An 18,894-nucleotide genomic window follows, 5' to 3' on the forward strand; every position below is an offset into this window, starting at 1 on the left:
TTTATTAGTAAGATGTGCAAAATTGATCTTAAAGTTTAGAAACTTTGATGATTCTTACTAGTTCTTAATATGCGAACTATAAACATTTTGGTAGTACCTTTGTAAAACTATTTAAATTTCTAGTTATTTATTGTAGCAGCTACAACCACCCTCCAAAAATTTGCCTATGCTTCAATTTTGGAGCCTTCCTTCCTATCCATAGGAGCTAATCTTACATTGATCCAGTTATTCATGTTTTGATTGAGAATTATTTTTTAATTTGTGCTTGTCCTTTCTTCCTTCCACACCTAATTGATCTTTCTAACTCACAAGATGATCTCGAGACTTGGTCTCACATCAGTTCTGGGCTTGCCTCCAGAAACTACGCAATCCTTGAGATCGAACAACCTTGATGATGGGAATTGCACAGTTTAGACTGGTAGTCAGCCTTGAGATAAAAAAATATGCAGTCATGGAAGGAAACCCAACATTGAACCCATATCCCTCACAGAGCTCAGAAACTATGCAATACACTGGGCCAGAAAGTTTCCCAGTTCCCAAGAATTGCGCAGTCTTTCCAAGAAATGTGTATGTCAAGTTTCCCTAGCAAAAGAAAAAAAAGAAAAAATCTAAAAAAGAAAAAATCTAAAAAAGAAAAAAGCATCCTTAGAAAATAAGGATTTATTTTTAGTATCCTGAAGGATTCACTTTCACAATTTTTAGAAGCTTCCACCAAGTGTTTCTTTTTCCTTGATTTTAGGCATGCACGTCATAAACCCTAATTTCCTTGAATCTATTTAATCTAAACCTATAGATCTCATTTGTACATTTTATATTGGAGCTCTAACATTGCTGAGGAGATCGAGGAACCTTTGATGCAAGTTGTTGTCGCTTTTCTGGGCAAGTTTTTCTTTTGTCGTCTTTTGACACTTTTTCAGTTTCTTTTTGTCATTTCACTTGTGTGAGTGTTGTTTTACTTATTTCTATTCTTAGTGGCTAGAGTTTTAACTTGTTTTAACTTTAAGAAGTTTTGTTTTATGTTTTGATTTTCCTTTCACAAGTGTCGAATCAAGTTTCTTGTTTTTTCGTCGATGGTCATCGTTGTGGCGACTCTCCCCACATAATTGATTTTCCTTCTACTTGATTAGTTGTTACACTTGATCTACACTAATTTACTCATACTTACTTATTTTTTCACACCATCACACACGTCTGATCATTTTTCACACTTCCATCAGGAATATATGCACTTCCTTTCGCTAGATCTCGCCTTCCCTAGTTGGGCACTATGCAATCCTAAGGCTTAAGCCACAAGCTTGGCCACTGGAGCTGCACAGTGCATAGTACAAGCTGGCTCCAAATGCACATTGTGTAGTTCGAGGGGTCATCCTGTCACCTTGGCCATTAATACTACGTAATGCTCAGTCTCTTTCAGTCTCTTCCCAATTTGGGATCATTCATTCTGTAGTTCTAAGGCTCAAGCTTCATCATTGGTTGTTGGGACTCCATAGTGTGCAGTTCCCATAATTAGCCAGTCTCCCTTGTTGACAAAGATTGCACAATCCTTCTCGCAGGTTGCTTGGCTTACTTCTTGATCATTCGTTGAAGGTAGATTTGTTGAAGATAATGTTTGCTTGCCATGAGTGTCCTTTTTGTCCCATAGGTACCACACTTCTCTCCAATAGTCATTGTTACCATGGCACCAAAGAGAGTTGCTTAAAAAAAAACCACTAGAAGTAGTACTAGGGAATTAGTTGAGAAAACATCAATATACTTACCAGTGTATGCAGACACTCATTTGCTTATAGATCCTTGAGGCATATCTAGAGGACCAAAATGTTTATCTTAGTATCCAATAGACAAGACTACACATGGTTGCATGTAGGTATCTAACCTTCACATGTGCAGATGTCATTAGCTAGATTGTCTCACACATTTATCAGAAGACTATGACATTGAGTAGTAACAATGGATAGAAGCTTGCTACCTTTCGGGTAGAAGATTATCATTGCATGTATCATTTTCCCAAGCCATTGAAGCTCATGGAATCATTCTTCTATGCCACCAATAGCTATATGAAGACAATATGCATTGTCAAAGGCTATGTGAAAGAGCCATCAAAGTTTCGACAGGAACCCACCCATGTATATAAGACAAATTCCCTCAAGAAGGTCTACCATCTCTTGGTTATCTTACCTTGAAGGATCCATGGTCGGAAGAGCATGAAGACCTTTCCTAAAGGGTGGGAATTCCTTAACTAGGCTGTGAATGAGGGGAATTCATTCAATTGGTAAGATCTATTGGCTCGATAATTGAGATCCCATGTAACACAGGCCCAGAGTCCTCCCAATGGTGAGCGAGGAAGGTTTTATATGTATGCATATTTACTGGATGCAGTATGTGCACAACAACAGTTCCTTGGCATGAAATAGACATGGACACCATGATGAGCACTAGTATTACAACAAGAATGCTGCAACTCTTAGGGCTACCAACTTTACTTTATCAACCCGGGGTTCGTACAAACTTGGAGGTGACAGTGTTGTATACACAAGTAAATGTGATGGGTCCACTCTTTGTCACTACTAATATGGCGATAGATCACTAGGGTTTTTCAAACCATACTTCTATTGATTCAGAAGAAGCTTGATTACCAATGAGGAAAAGGGAAAGCTACACTAAAAGAAATCGTGTCTACTTTACTAAGGAAAAGACTGGAAATCAAATGCTTAAACACACCATTAATCTAATCTATATGCTAAGAGTCTTTTCTTCAAGAGACTGCTAAGTTATCATATGTGCAATCCTACTATCCTAGGCATGCAATTTGAAACATCAAACATTCTACTGTTGTGCATGTAAATGAACAAAGTAAATATTTTTCCTTTTTTGTCCTTTTTTGTGTGAAAGTGTGAATGCCAACTCCTTTTGGTGATGTGGCAGGTGGGTTAGGGATGATGTTGGATGGTCAGATGGCTTCTGAGGCAAGTGGGGGTCCTTTCCTAGCTTCCTAGGTGATTTTTCCACAATTCAGCCTCAAAACATGCCACTACAGGTCAACCTAGAGGATGTCCTAATGTGTCCTACAGGATTTCCTAATGATCCTACAGGATCCCTTATATTCCTACAAGATATAGCCAAGAGAAAGAGTAGGGATTTGGAAGGTGATTTAAGGCTTAGGGAAGGTGATTGGTGAGTGAAATGAGGCAAGGGAGTGCCTAGGACTCCTTCAGAGCTCAAAATAGAGTTGTGAGATGGTTGGATTTGCTCAACAAGCTTGGAGAAGTATTCTTGTGGAATGATGAACTTGCTGAGGGATTTAGTGAAAGAAAATGATAACCATGGATCGATGAGGTTAGGATGAGGCTTCTAATCATGAAATCTCTTTGTACTATTGAAACTCCTACACTGCATCAATCATTGACATTTATCCATAAATCATGTAAACAAGAAGGATTTCAATTAACTAAGGAAAACAAAATTTCATGAGCTAGATGCCTATTTCATGCATGGGAAAGCTTGTAGAATAATATGAAACCTTGATGATATATAATGTAAGGCCAAAGATAACAGAAATGACAATTAAATCCTATTCTTGAAAACTAGTAAAATGCTGACCTAAGTAACATAAAACCCTAAATTCCATGTGAAATCAGAATTCTATCTTTTTGGGGCTGCATAGGAGTTCTTTCCTCAAACCATGGTCCTTGAAGGAAGGAGTGAGGACAAAACCACCTACTAACATATTTTTGATATTCCTTTATATTCCTAAGCTAATGCTGAAGCAATGCACAAATGGAAGCAAACTAATCAAATCCACAACTACTTTCAATGAAATGATGTTAAAGACAATTCAACCATTAATATATAAAAGAAACTAAGCATACAAATAAAAGAAGAGGATCCTTTGCTACTAGGGTTGGGCCCTAACCCAATACCTTCAGCCCTCTGAGTCAACTCAGTGATGGATCAAGGAAATTCTCATTCTCATTATCAAAACAGAAAATTACATAACAATGTCTTCCACAAGTCTTGAACTTGAAAATGCCTAGTGTTTTTACAACAAAAATTTGAATCCTAATGAGGCTCTAGGCCTCCTTATTTATACAACTGAAGTCTTCAATGACTTCCTTAAATCTATGGAGGCTCGGCTCCCAAAATCGAGATGAACTGGCTCTTTAACTGTCATTGGCTCGACTTCCTTTTGATCTTCATGACTTGGCTGCTTGTAACTCTGAGCTAGTGTGATTTGATGGAGGAATATTCGAATGAGTGGGGAGTAAATTAGGAGGATTTATCCCCTACAATCTCTCCTCCTCGTCTCATTCGAGTTTCAGCCCTTAATTAGCAAAAATTTCCATGAATTGCTCTGAAAAACTTGCAATCAATGCACATTAGTCCACTAGGCATAATATCTCACTTTGACTCATCTCATTAAGAAAAATATAATCAAAATATGTCAAAAATTATGAGAAGAGTTGATTTGAATAAGCTAGGAGGTGTATTAAGGTCCATATAGTTGCCCAATTATGAGGCTCATGATCACCCCCCTACTTAAAGTGTTTCTCATCCTCTAAGAAACTCAATCTATATCCATGTCTTTCATTACTCTAATGGCATCCCTAACATCCCATGCTTCTCTTGTAGTTTCCTCTTCTTGTGCATAGAATCCTGCCTTCCTCTCTATCTCCTCCCATTGCTTTCTTTCTTCCTCTTCCTTCCTTCCTTCCAACATTCCTAAGAGCAGTGGTGGACTGAGTCTCAAGCCAATCCAATTGACTTTGAGTCTTTGGAGAGCTTGCTTGTACATGGGTGTTCTGTTTAGTGCCTCTCTCATTCTCTGAGGAGAATGGTACTCTCTGATTTTCAAGTTGTAGGGCAAAGTGTTCCATCTCCTTTGGAAAGCTTGCATGCTGTCATCCCCTAACAGCCTGAACATGTCCTCAAAGTGTGTGATTTCTTTCTCTTGGGCAGTAAGGTACCTAGGTGCAAGTTGAGGGTCATTTACAATCAAGTTATTTGTGTTGATGACAGCCATTGGATTTGATTTCTCAGCTCTTATCATGAGGGGTTTTGTTTCTTCTCTTGCCATTACTTTCTTCATTTCTGCAGCCCTTTCTTCCTCATGATTCATCCAAGATGCCAAAGCCATCAACTGTAAGTCCCCTAGTTTTGAATTTGGATCCCACACATTCAGATCAATTAAGGCCAAGTTTTGGAGGTAAAACTTAGACATTTTAGCTCTATCCTCCAAGGTGATTTGATCAAAGAGGGCAATGAATTTTCTATAATGTTGGAATGGCATAGTGCCTCTCTGTGCTAAAGTTTTGATTTGGAACTGTAGCCACTGTTCCCCAAGATACAATGCATAGGACTTTGCTGGCATCCTAGATTGGATTGCCTCTAAGGATAGACTGGCCATGGCTACCAATTAATTCTCTCTCTCTTGTAGCTGTCCCCTTAACCATGCATTCTCTGCCTCCAACTGAGCTTTCATCATTACCTCTCTGTCCCTCAGGCTGCTCAGTTCTTTGCCCATCTCCTTTACTTTCTCCTCCATGTGACCTATGTCCTCCACTCCTTTAGATTTGGCAATTTGCATCCACCTATGTGTTCTTGCCCTTTATTTCTCAAGCTCAAAGAATAAGGGGATGGAAAATTTCTGTGGAATGACCCTACCCCCTTCAATGAACCTATAGTAGGAGTCAAGGTTGGGTTGAGGACTAGGTTCCCTCAGTTTTGGATCCTCCTTCTTTGTTTCTTGCTGCATGATCCCTTCTTTGTCCAATTTTTGAGTTTCTTGTAAGTTTAGCAAAGTTTCCTGTAGGATGGTCTCTGCTTCCTGTAGGTTCCTCTATGTCTCCTTTAGGAGAACTTTTCCTTTGGATGAGGCAGATCTAGTGACAGGCCTCCTAACATAAGTGATAGGAGACTTGGGAGAGGCTTGTCGTGATGATCCTTACCCTTGATTTTTCACAAGAGGAGTTATGTTTTCCTATTGTTTCGGTGAGTCTTCAATGAAAATAGGAACTTTGGTGGGTGTGTGAGGTTTTCCTTGCTTGATCCTTGTACTTTTTATTTTCCTAAAGTACAATGGAGTTTGTCTCTATCTCTTCCCTTTTTGCTTGATAGGGGTACTTAGGGCAGTGAGGGCAGTTGCTGCCTCTTTCTCAGTGGGTTTTGGAGATACCATGGGTGATTCCTCCCCTTCTTTGCCTTGCATTGTAGACCTTTGTTCTTCCTTCTCTTTTGTCTCCTCTTTTCCATTCTCCTTCTCACTCTTGTCTTTCTCCTCTTCTTCTCCCTCTAGTTCCTCACTCTGTTCATCAGTTTCTTCCTTTGCATCTTCTTTTGTCTCTTCACCACTTTCCTTCTCCTTTTCTTCCTCTTCTTCCTCCTCTATTTCCTCTTCATCCCTCTCTATTTCTTCTTCCTCCCTCTCCATTTATTCTTCATCCATTTCACTGCTAGTGGAGCTTTTTTCATATTCAAGGGCTTTTATGTCTTCCTCTATCTGCATGTCTTTGAAAGTTGTCCATGTGATAGTGAGTCTTAGGTTTTGGAGGGAAACTTCTATGATAAGTCTAATTAACCCATGACTGGATAGCTATTGATGGTTTCCTCCTGACACCTTAATGCTCATATCTATCACTGATTGAAGAAGAAAGTAGGGCATGCTTAGTCTGTTTTGAGGTGTGTCTGCTCCAAATCTCAGCTCTTGGAGAAGCCTAAAATGGTACCCATATACCACATTGTACCTACTGTCACATGATATATACTTGATGAGGTTGTAGCTAATTTCATTCCAAGGATATGTCAGGCCTACTCTTTTGACCCCATTTTTGTCTTCCATTGCCTCCTCTCCTTCCAAACAAATTTCTTCTTTGCAATTTGGTTGTTACCCTTATCTTTCTTTCTCCAAGGCAACCCTAAAGAAAGTGTGTTGATTCTTCCTATGATTTCAGGGGTGAGTTCTATAGAGAGTCCCTTCACCACAACAGTGGCATGGGTCCTAGTTAGTGATATGAGGGAGAGAGAAAAGTATCTAGCCACTTCATCATCATATCCATTCAATTTTTGAAAGAAACCCATCCAATTGTTCCTTGTGAATATCTCTACTATAGGATGGTGCTGATGAATTCTCACTGTGTTGGTGGGTTCCCTCTTGTTAAATAGCCTTGTCATTTTTCTCTGATGGATGTGGAGGGTTGTATATGTCTAATACCAAATTCTAGTGGGTGAGAGAGTTTATGTGAAAATTATATGTACAATTCCCTTAGACTGCAATCTTTTCAACAAAATAGAAGGATTTTCTATATTCTTTTTACTTGGAAAATGTGGGAAGGTATAGCTCCTACCTCCTTGTCACTGCCTGATGAAGCCAACCTTTGGTTTTTCCCTTCTTAAATGCTCTCTGCCAATCTTGTAGAAGACTGTTCTGTATCCTATAGGATCTCCTGTAGGATCATGTAGGTTTTCCTGTAGGATCCTGTAGGTGCTCCTGCGATGAAAAAACACTCATTGTCTTTCCTGTAGACTGCTTCAGGGGTCGAGATAAGCTTTTCTTTGGTGTAGCCTCTAGATTGCGATTGCCTCCTATGCATGGGAATCAACGTTTTATTTCCTCATATTGGTGATTTGAGTGGGATGGTGTGCTGGCAACGAAAGTATGAGTATCCATTTTTGGACCGTTGGTCCCACTACCACATCATCATTCTCCTTACCTCGTAATCAAATTCCACTTCGGGCATCCGTAACTTAACCACTTTCAACCTCATCTCTTCTTTCTCCTGATTTGACTACTACCACATGTGTAATGAACTAACTGAATTCCCCTCATTGACTGATCGAATGTGGTCAAATTAATTGGCCACCTTCTACTTATAAAACCAACTCTTTCACAAATCTACATGTTTGATCATATTATGCTAATGAGAGAGTTGAAGCAAGAGACATACCTGTGGTGAGATGCCTTGATGCTGCTTGTTGGAGAGTGAAGTCCTTACTGTGTATTTGTTGCATGTGTGTTTTTGTTTTTGTTTTTTTGTTTTTTTGTTTTTTCATTGTCCTCCGTTGATGTGCAGGTATTGGATGGTGATGCTGATAATCCTACTAATACTGCTAAGCTTTGGAGGAGCTTATTTGGCCTCTGGATCTCCATGCTGAAGCTGACTGCAACCTGTGATTTTTTGTTTTGTGGGATAGGCTGCTACAGGATTTCTTACATGATGTCCTATAGCTGCCTCTCCCTCAAAAAATTATAATCATTCCTTCACTTCTGGAGCATGAGGATGGTTGTCATGGGTAGAGAAGGGGTCTAGGGATTGGTGAATGAGAGGTATAACCTTTAGGTGTTGTCCCCTTGTTCTTTGTCTTTATCCTCTTATATATATATATATATATATATATATATATATATATATATATATATATATATATATATATATGAAACTGACTTTATTGGATGAATGCAGGGGTGATCATGGTGGAGAGAGACATGGTGATGAGATGGTGAAGTAGACATTTATTTTTTTGACATAAGAAGGTCATCCCCTTGCTCTAGGGTTACTTTTCTTGGGATTCCCAAGCCACTGTAATTCCTTCAGGATCATCCTGTAGGTTTTCAGGGAATCCTGTAGGTTTACAAGCACTACAAGAAAAAAGAACATTGGCGAGGGGCAAAAAATGTCACCATAAGCTCATTGGTGACTGTCAAAAGAGCCTTCATCACCAAAAATTGAACGTCACCAATGGTGGCATCACCAAAAGTATAGGTGTTGTAGTGACATTCAAAGTCCATCACCAATAATGATTTATGATGATGAATAGCGACCATCACCATTTCATATGAGCAATGGTGACGGACCATAGCCTCCGTCACAAAAAACTGAACGTCACCAAAGGTGGTGTTGCCAAAAGTAAAGGTTTTGTAGTGACATTCAAAGTCTGTCACCAATAATTATTTATAATGATGGATAGTGACCATCACCATTTCATATGAGAAATGGTGACAAACCATAGCCTCCGTCACCAAAAATTGAACGTCACCAAAGGTGGCGTTGCCAAAAGTATAGGTGTTATGGTGACATTCAAGGTCCATCATGAATATTTATTATAATGACGGATAGTGACCGTCACCATTTCATATGAACAACAACGATTTATTGTGATGGATCTTTCATGGTCGTCACTGTTGCCGCATATATATGGTGATGTTCATTGACTGTCACCAAAAGCCGCATTGCTAGAAGTATAGGTGTTGTGGTGACATTCAAGGTCCATCACGAATAATGACTATAATGATAGACATCGATCGTCACCATTTCATATCAACAATAATGATTTATGGTTATGAACCTTTGAGGGTCATCACTATTGATGCGTATATATGGTGGCGTTCGTTGACCGTCACCATTTCATATTTTGGTGAGGGTCAAAAAATGTCACCAAAGCTCATTGGTGATGGTCAAAAGAGCCTCCATCACCAAAAATTGATTGTCGTCATTCCATATGGATGTCAGGGCACAATGGAATCGAACCACCAACCTCTTACTTATAAAGCAAGTGCTCTTCCATTTAGCTAGCACCCTTTAAAGAATTAGACTTTTAAAAATTAGACCTTGAAACTTCATAAATTGTAAATACTACAACTTTCAATAAATTAAAGTCTTGACAATATTTTACTAAACAAGCAAAGCAACATCGAAGCTGCAGGTCCCTACCTAATGGTTATGGAACTTATGAAAAGTGGGGGGAGGGAAAAATAATTATGTATAAGAGAATCAATATGTTCAGTTGAATACTAAATTAGAAGTGAAACTATGAAGACATTTGTAATCTATAAATGACCTATAACTAGCAAATGCACCAAATATTGCAAAGGAAATGTCATAAGTGGATAGCATATGGAAGAATAACATTGATGAAGACAGATGCAACATGTTATAGGTTGAGTGAAAGAAAAATCTCAACGTTGTTTTTGTTTTGTGTTTAAATATCTGAATGATATCTAAACTTATGTGCAAATGTAACATGGATCTTCGGAAACCATGAATGACATATGATAAAAAAAAATTATATATATATATATATATCCCCTTTACATAAACCAACTTGCAATTTGGAATTTCACAAGCCCGCACTCAAAACATGATAGCAACCAACAAATAAAAGAAATTGACTTGGAAAGAAAGCAATAGCTTCACCTTCATTCTTGAGTTGCTTTTGTTTATTTGAATTTGACTTGTGACATTCTTTATTTTACAAGGAATCAAAATCATCACTAGTATTAAATTCATCCAACACGGACTTTGGAGATCCCACTGACATCTGCGTTTTTGTTGTTATGCCTGAAAACCATGGAAATACATGTCGATAGTAGAATAAGATGTGTGTTTGCTGCTCAAGAACACATTCCTTATTAACCATTTTTACCTGACAGAAACCAAAGAGACAACAAAATATCAGCGTACATAAAATCCCCTACCAAAATATAATCATAAGTTAACTAAGAAGTCTAAAAGATGTTCTTAATTAATAAAATTTGTATTTGGAAATTTGTTTCTTTAGATTTAAAAAAGATTATGTTGTACAACACTTCTGTCTATTTATCCAGACAATTATTTTATAGCATATGTCACATATTAGCAATCTACAGTACCTAAAGTAAAAAGGCAAATTTTCTCAAGAAAAGATATTTAGAAAAGATCTTTGAAAACTATATGTTTGTCATCAAAGCTTTAATTAGTTTAACAAAAAACTAGTTGGGGTTTGAAAATCAAAACCATTCATAGGAAATGAACAAGACAATGGCCAAAGTCACTTTCATACAAATAAAGCTAGAGTCACTATTGTCATTGCAGATAATTGAAATTTGGGCAGTGGTCTAATAGTTAGAGCTTATTTGTAGGGAAGACTCGTCAATACCATCATTTTTTTTCTCCACGGTCTGTTGTGTCTCTAGATCCAGATCAGATAGCTTATTATTATCAAGTTCTACCTTTCAAGTGTTGATTTCTGGCTCACCTTTTAAAACACAATTCTACCACTCCATTTGATTTTGTTTTGTCAAAAGAATTGGTAGGACCTTCCCATCCTCTGTTTTACATCAATCAATAGCCATCGAGCAATGATATAAAGAATAACAGATGCACAAAAAAGGCCAAAGATGCACTTGTTGTATACGTATGTTCTAGGAATCATCTGACCTTACTGGTGCAAAGAGCTCACCCTGAAAAAATAGTAACCACATGGAATTGACAAAACTTTATAAAATCAAGCTCTAAGTAAACCAACCAAAATATGAACATCCTTTTAATCAATAAAATCTCTGACTTAAAATAAAAGTGGCCTAGAATTGAATGTTATATCAACCATGTCAAGTAACTAACATCGGGTGAGAAATACAGGCCATGCATATTGGATTAGCGAAATAATTTATGTGATAAAGCTCAAAATCAAACAAATTACTTACAGCGAAGAAACGTGAATAAATGACTTAAAACTAAGACATGAGGTTTCCCTTTCGACATTGTCATTAAATAACTCTTCTGTATGTCACATACCATTAAACTTTTTATGATACCAGGTGGAAGTGATATTGTAACATTAACCTCTGATAGAGTTTGTGTCCACGACTACTTCTCAAGATTCGCTCCATTACTAGCATTTGGGGCTAGATAAGATACATGCAAAAACCATCAACATGAAAATGAAATCTACATCCTTGTAAAAAAATGGGAGGAAAAAAATAATCCACAAATTGAAACAAACTATAGGATAACTCATTCCTACAACATGATTATCCTGTCATGAACAATAAAAAAAGAAATCAGGAGAAATTCAAATTTTGCCACATTTTGACAATAATTTCCTTTTGCATATTCTATGAGCAATTGATGAAAAAAGTTAGCTAAAGCTTGTCAACATCAAGATTATAGTAAAACATAAAGGAACTACTCCAACACATATAATCATAAACATAAGTATCTATACATATAATTATTTATTGAGGACATTGTATTTTGTGAAAATATGGAAGTCAAATATTTGAAATAACACAATTTATGGTACCACTACCTTACGAAGTCCATTCATTCGAGTATTTACGAAGTCCATTCATGAACTTCTTCAAAGTTCAAAGTTCAAAAAATTAACATGTAGCCAAAAAAAACTCAGATTTGAAAAGGAGATAACCCAACAATGTAGAGTATATATCTCACATTTAAATATCGTACTTTCCAAACATTGAAATGACAGTTTTTAACATACTATTGTGAATTCAGCCCAAAATTCTAGAAAAAATAATTTGATGGTTAATTTTTAAAAATGGAAACTAGGGCCAAATTCCACTTTGAACAGCTCCTTTTGGGAATATAATTGTGGCATTGAATTCCTCCTTTCCAGAGGATTAAAATCGATCTAAAGATCATCAAATTTGGATAAGTAGAAGCGGAATTTTGAATTTATGTTTCTCTCATGTAAATTATTGAAGTCAGCCTCAACTATATGTCAACTTAAGAAGATCAAAAGTCACATCCCCTCAACTCCACTGAATTGTATATATAGAGGAGCATTCTCTCACATTTGGGACACATCAATCAAAAGAAAAAGATATCTTTGTGGTAGCAAAGATTATGGAGGATAAATTCTGGTTATTGTTGGAACTATTTTGGTTAGGGGTTTGTCATAACAGGTCCAAGTTTGGAAGTAGTGCTTCGCTATGGTTAAGGAAAATCTTGTATATGGGTTGTGGTTTGTTTCATATGGGACTTCTTCCGGTAGTTTGGATGCAGCTAGAAGATATTCTCATAGTTTGACTGCAGGCCTTGAATCACTTGCCCAAGAAGCTGAAATACAACCAAAAGTCATTGACCTTATATCATAGTATTCAAGTACTTGTTGAGGATGACATGGAAACTTAAAAATAGGCTAGGACTACTACAAATAATAGAGCCCTTGTAAGAAGAAAAAGGCCACACTATTTACAGAATTCAAGGGCTGAAGCAACATGCTTCAAAAGCCCTAATCCAGAACCACAAAGATAATATCAACGGTGACCTTAATGTGGTCATAAACCAACTCCTTAAGCTAGCCAAAGTGAGAATCATGTGAAATAAGGAAGGTCGTAGTAGAAAGGAGGATTTTTGGATCAATCAACTTAGAAGGCAATGGACTATTGTTTCCCTAACTAGATTGATCTTGTACAACAATATGATTTGTCCTCTATGAACAAACTGCCCAAATTATAGGATTGAATGGATCTAAGAGAAGTGATTCCTGATCTTCATATTGGCAAGTTATTTTATATCATTTTACTCTCTATCTTTCTACATTGAACATTTGGTGATAATAATAAGAAGATTTGATCAAGGGTTTTCCCCATCTTGGGGGTTTTTCCCTCGCTTGAGCCATATTCTCATGTCTTTCTGTCTTGGCTTGTCTTCTGCATCTATCATCTATGTTATTTCGTCAGTTACTGTTATATAATGTCTAATGTGATTGGTAAATGGATTAATGGGCATATGGTTGAATGAAGTATCTAACCTAAACAAAGAACATGTTAACTGAAAATTAACATGGTATCGAAGCTCAGGTGATGACAAGCCCAAGCTTAAAGAGATTTCAATCACTAAAGAATTTCATTGATACCTCCATCTCTCTGTGGTAAATCAAGTCAAAGTTCAAATCTGGGTTATTTCTCAAGGCCTTATTCAAGCCCTAATCAGTAAACATGGGCACCAATTCTAAAGATATTCAACTATCACGAGCAAAAGTTGGAAGACAACAAGGTATGTTCTTGTACTTTGTAGTAGTCCTACCCATCAAGCTTAAGATCTCTATTTGAAATACTATTCTCATCTCTAGAGGACTGATCAAGTGCAGGATATATCTATCTAAGATATATCAAATACTTCAGATAACAAGTATAGGCTTTCATTCATTCTATCATTACTTTTGAAGCTGAGCTTCTTTCCTAAGAAGTTACAGTCCTGGACATCGATCAAGAGTACCTAATCCTAGACCAAAACATATTTCAGAAGGGTCCTAGAATCTAAAATTCCTCCATCAAATTCTAAGCATGATCACCATGATCATTGATTAGTATCAACTATTCAACACCTATTCTATTTATCAGTGCCTCCGGTTTTGGAAGGATATTTTGCTTTGAAGATAAATTTTTTTTGCAATAGGGTAAAGTCACTATTATGCCTTGCTTGAATGTTCGAATCATCTAACTTGCTGCAAGAATAAGGCTGAGGGATTGCGTAAGAGAAAAGTTAAAGAAGGATCATATTGATCCCAAGAGACATATTATGGTTATGTTGGAGGTATCCCTAAAACAAGGTTATTGATAATTTGAGCACAGGAAGGTTCGATTAGTCAACACTTGGCACTCGATGGTCATTTTACAGAATCTCTTAGCCTCCTTGAAGGTCATTGTTGCAGTAAAATTATAGTATATTCATGTTGGTGAAAGTTGCAGTAACTATGTAGACTTGGTTATTATTATTTGGAAGGCTCATATCTGAACCATGTGGCATATTGAACTTGCTCATTGACTGAAGCATGATAACCTTGTCATTAACATAACTATGTGGCCTCCTTAAGAGAGGACCGATTCATTGTACCATCCTACAACTTGCAAGTTGATTGGCTATTAACTTTAGATATATGTGAGCATGAAAGTTTAAATAAGCCATCTTTGTCAAGATTCTGAAAGAGGTAAACTGTAGCAACAAGACCAAGATGACTCTATCTAATGGAAAACAATAACACAAATGAGACTAAATGAACACAGTCCACATAAAAATGGTTTTAAACTTTTATTGTTGAATATCTTACAATTGTGATAATTATCATCAACACATGTATCTATTGTCCTTTGATAACACTATAGTTTGATAACTTAAAAGCAATACAGGTGAAACACAAACAAAAAATTTACTACATGTAGAATTTCTTGCCAAGACTCTCATCAGATTTGTAGTCATGCATTTGTGCTTTATTGTTGTGACACTCACTATTTCCAAACTAAGGAAAACATGGAAAAAGATAAAAATAACTTGGCGAAGTTGAAGGCTCTATTTTCCTTATTAACATCTTCCTTTGACAAGGATATTGGTCATCTATAGGTCTTTGGGCACTCAACACTGGATGTTAATTGGATGAATGCACAAGGTTAGATTCAGGATACTTCCTTATCTCCCTTAGCTACTCAGATGAAAGATCTCTCTAGGCAGTTCCAGATGATCATAACCTCTCATGTGTTCAGACAACTTAATAGGACAACATATACTCTCTCAAAGGAAGGACTACAGTTGTAGGAGAACTAAGTTCTGGAGAAGGAATTCATTGGTGGTCATTTATCTTATTTAAGAGAAAAGCATAATAGGTTCCACCACATGGATACCTTCCTTCAGAGCATTCATATCAAACTACAGTTGTTTAACATTTTTAATTTGTAGTAAGCAGAGAAAGGTAATTTTATTGATGTCCAACAAATGACAAAAAAATGCCAATGAGACTAGAATGTACAATCAGTAATTACCAATCTATAGGGGTGTCCTGGGCTACCCTGAAAGCATAAAGAGAAACTTGTTTAGTTTTGTTAGAGTGCACTTGTGCCAAAGTTTTAATTCTAAATTTGGTTTCTCTTTACAGACAACTTCCACACAAGTCTCCTTGAGATCCCACTTTTATCAATAAATGATACCCACATTTAGTGCAAAAACCACTAGTGGAGTTTTAAGGCCTCCTAGTCATTAGGGAAGTTGATTATTAGGATTACTTGTGACATCCTATGTATTTTTCAAATGCCAATACACCATATATAATTCTTATGTATTTTAGAAACTCCAATACAAAATCAATATTACTAGGAGTCATCAAGGCCAACAAATATATCTTCAACCATATAGTTGGCCTTGACGACTCCTAGTAATATTTTTGTCTTCACTAAATATATATGTAAGATGAATTCACTCACATCCAAATATATGCTTCTAAGAAAAAGCTTGCAGGTTATTAAGGATCATTTAAGAGGTAATGTCCAAATCATGTAGGTTAATTGTGTGTGCAAGTGTTGTAAAATTTAAATATACTTGGCTTTGGTGTGCAATGCTCTATTTACATTTTCCTAAAGGAAGATAACATCATGTACCTCATGTGGAGTGCTATGTTTACTTTGTCCTAAAGGTAGATAACATTGACTAGAAGTGGTGAGGTATACTCATCTGGACAATTGAAAAAATCTATTTTGTTTACTCTCATGTCTTGAGGCTCCACTTCTCAACGTACCACAAACACTTGAAATAGTGGTGGTGGAAAGGCATGACATCATGGAAAAGGTTTTACCACACCTGTCAATGAACTTGTATGAAACTGAAGCTTCTAGAATTCCTGGAAACTGTTTTTATTGATGTTGTTGCTTACCCTTCCCTTTCTTCTTAGAACTCGAAGGTTCTACAATTCTTGCAAACTATTTTACTATTATTGTTTCTTACCCTTCCCCTATTTCCCAAGATACTGAGAAGCATATTGGCCATGCTTCTTGCACTTGATATGGCTCAAATTATTCTTTTGCTGGTTAGAAGAGCTTGAATCTTCCTTCTTCTTCTAACCCTTCACAAATCCTATTTTATTCCCTCCTTTACTCACCCTCCCAATGAGGGTTGGCTCTGGTACATCCTCATCACTAGCTAAAACCTTCCCCAATCTCATTTCCTCCTCGATAAATGCATCCCACAAACTTTCGATTGAAGGTAGCTTCTCACAAGCACATACAAATTGTACAAAATGATGCCAAGATGGACCAAAGCCATTCAAACTGATCCAAATTAGTCCATTCTCTTCTACCTTGTCATCAAGTGTAGCTCGTTGATATCTCAACTCTTGATCTTTATCAGATAGATAACTACTGTAGTAGTGTTTCTCATGCAAGTAATGGACAATTTCTTCATTAAGAGCATTCTCCTAGACATGTTCTCACTCCAACACAATGTAATCAAGGTAATATGCATTTCCCTATCAATCGTTTTCTCTACAATGAAAGGGGTTATATGATTCTTCACCAAATCCAAAACTATTCATTCCAGTTTGACCAATTTCTAATCATGCTCAGCCAACTTTTTGGTATCTGTTGAAAGTAAAATTTCCTTCTCCACTATGTACCACAATTCAACCTCTTCCAAGAGATGATGCATCCTGAACTATAATAGAGTTGGAAGTGCCCTCCAACATGTGACAATCCTAAAGGCCCTAACTACTTGTGATTACAACTCTTTAAAAAAACATGAAATCATATTGAGAACTAAGAATCAAACCTGCAACCTCTTATAGGTGGAGGCCACCTTTCGCAAACATGCAAAATAACACTCCAATCCCTGGAACAACTGGGACATCACACCCCATGGGCCACAACCTTTAACCAGTCAAAATCTGCTTCACTTGCTAAAACTCGGGCATCCCACCCTTGAAACCCTTCAACAACTCCCTCTAACAAGTTGCAATCCTATCCATGCACAACTTCCTATTAGTTTAAGTGAAAGTGCTTTGATACCATGTAATCTAGACAATAGTAAGTAAATTTTTCACTAAAAGAATATTCCTAAGATCCCAGGTAATTTAAATCCCTTGATGGGTATACTAGAATCTACAAAAACACACTGCTGAAAAATAATAAGAGCATGTACACAAATCTGAACTCTCAATCACATCTATCCTTTATTGAATGTAGAGCAAAGAGAATACAATGCAATACCTCAAAACCAAAAGCTTGCTAACCAACACGGAAGTGTTCACTGCCTCCCCTTTATAGAATAGGAAGATGAGAAAAGATACAAAGTATCTAGTCACATGAATGAAGCACTCAAGGGGACTCAGTGAAATGCTAGCCCAAGTTTAATCATCTAGTGTACCCTTGCTACATGGATAAGTGTGCTAGGTAAGTGCATCTCCACTGGAAGACAAACATAAGCATGCATCCTCTTCCTTGAGAATTGTGCCCCCTACCAAGACTGGAACCTTATCATGCAAAAGAACTCTAATTATCTAAGGGTTTTGTGCGCTCCAAATATTAGATCATGCATGCAAAACTGAACTGAATTGAATCTGAACTACAAAATAAATTAAACTGAAGAAAAAATGGAATTGCTTAATCTTAAACAACATGCAAACTAAAATTAATTAAGGATAGCAAAACTGGAAATATACCCTCTACTCTCTTACATAATAACACCTCCCTCATACTATAATGTGCACATGAACCATGAAAACTACTATCATTATTACTGTTGTATGGACCTACAAAAGGTACACCCTTACTACTGATGTACCTTCCAATTAAGTGCACCTTGGAACTGTGGAGAGGACTGTCAGAGTTAAACAAGGTAGAAAATCTAACAAAGGATATGAACCAACTGATCAAAAAAATATTACCATAGTGATAAATTGAATCCTTAAAAGAGTGACTAGCGTGGGAAGAGACAAAGTTAAGTCAAACAAAGTATAAATCTTTGCCATAGATAAGACAAAATTTATTGCATGGTTTTAAGAAAATTCATCTCAATGAGATAATAAATTGTTTCAAACCCCAAGATTGAAAGGAAAATGACTTAATGTACAAAAAAATGTTAGTATTTTGTTAAGCTGCATCTGCATTTACTCAAAGGTGTTGATTTGATGCTATATAATTCTTAAAGCCATGTTCAACCTACAATGAGTCTCTAGATTTTCTGTTGTTAAAGTTGCAGACCTATTTTAGCAAAGCCATAGGCTTTGATCATGATGAAATGTAGTTAAAGGATTTTTTCTAGATTTATATATTTTTCACAGTTTAGTTTCAATTATGCATTTTCCATACCAAGTAAGAAATAAAACAAACCATTAGCAGACAAAGAACATATCAATGAGAGC

This window comes from Pinus tabuliformis, chromosome 3_2 (genome assembly GCF_031772625.1).
Source record: "Pinus tabuliformis cultivar Carrire ecotype Pingquan chromosome 3_2, CPIR1, whole genome shotgun sequence".
Lineage (NCBI taxonomy): Eukaryota > Viridiplantae > Streptophyta > Pinopsida > Pinales > Pinaceae > Pinus > Pinus tabuliformis.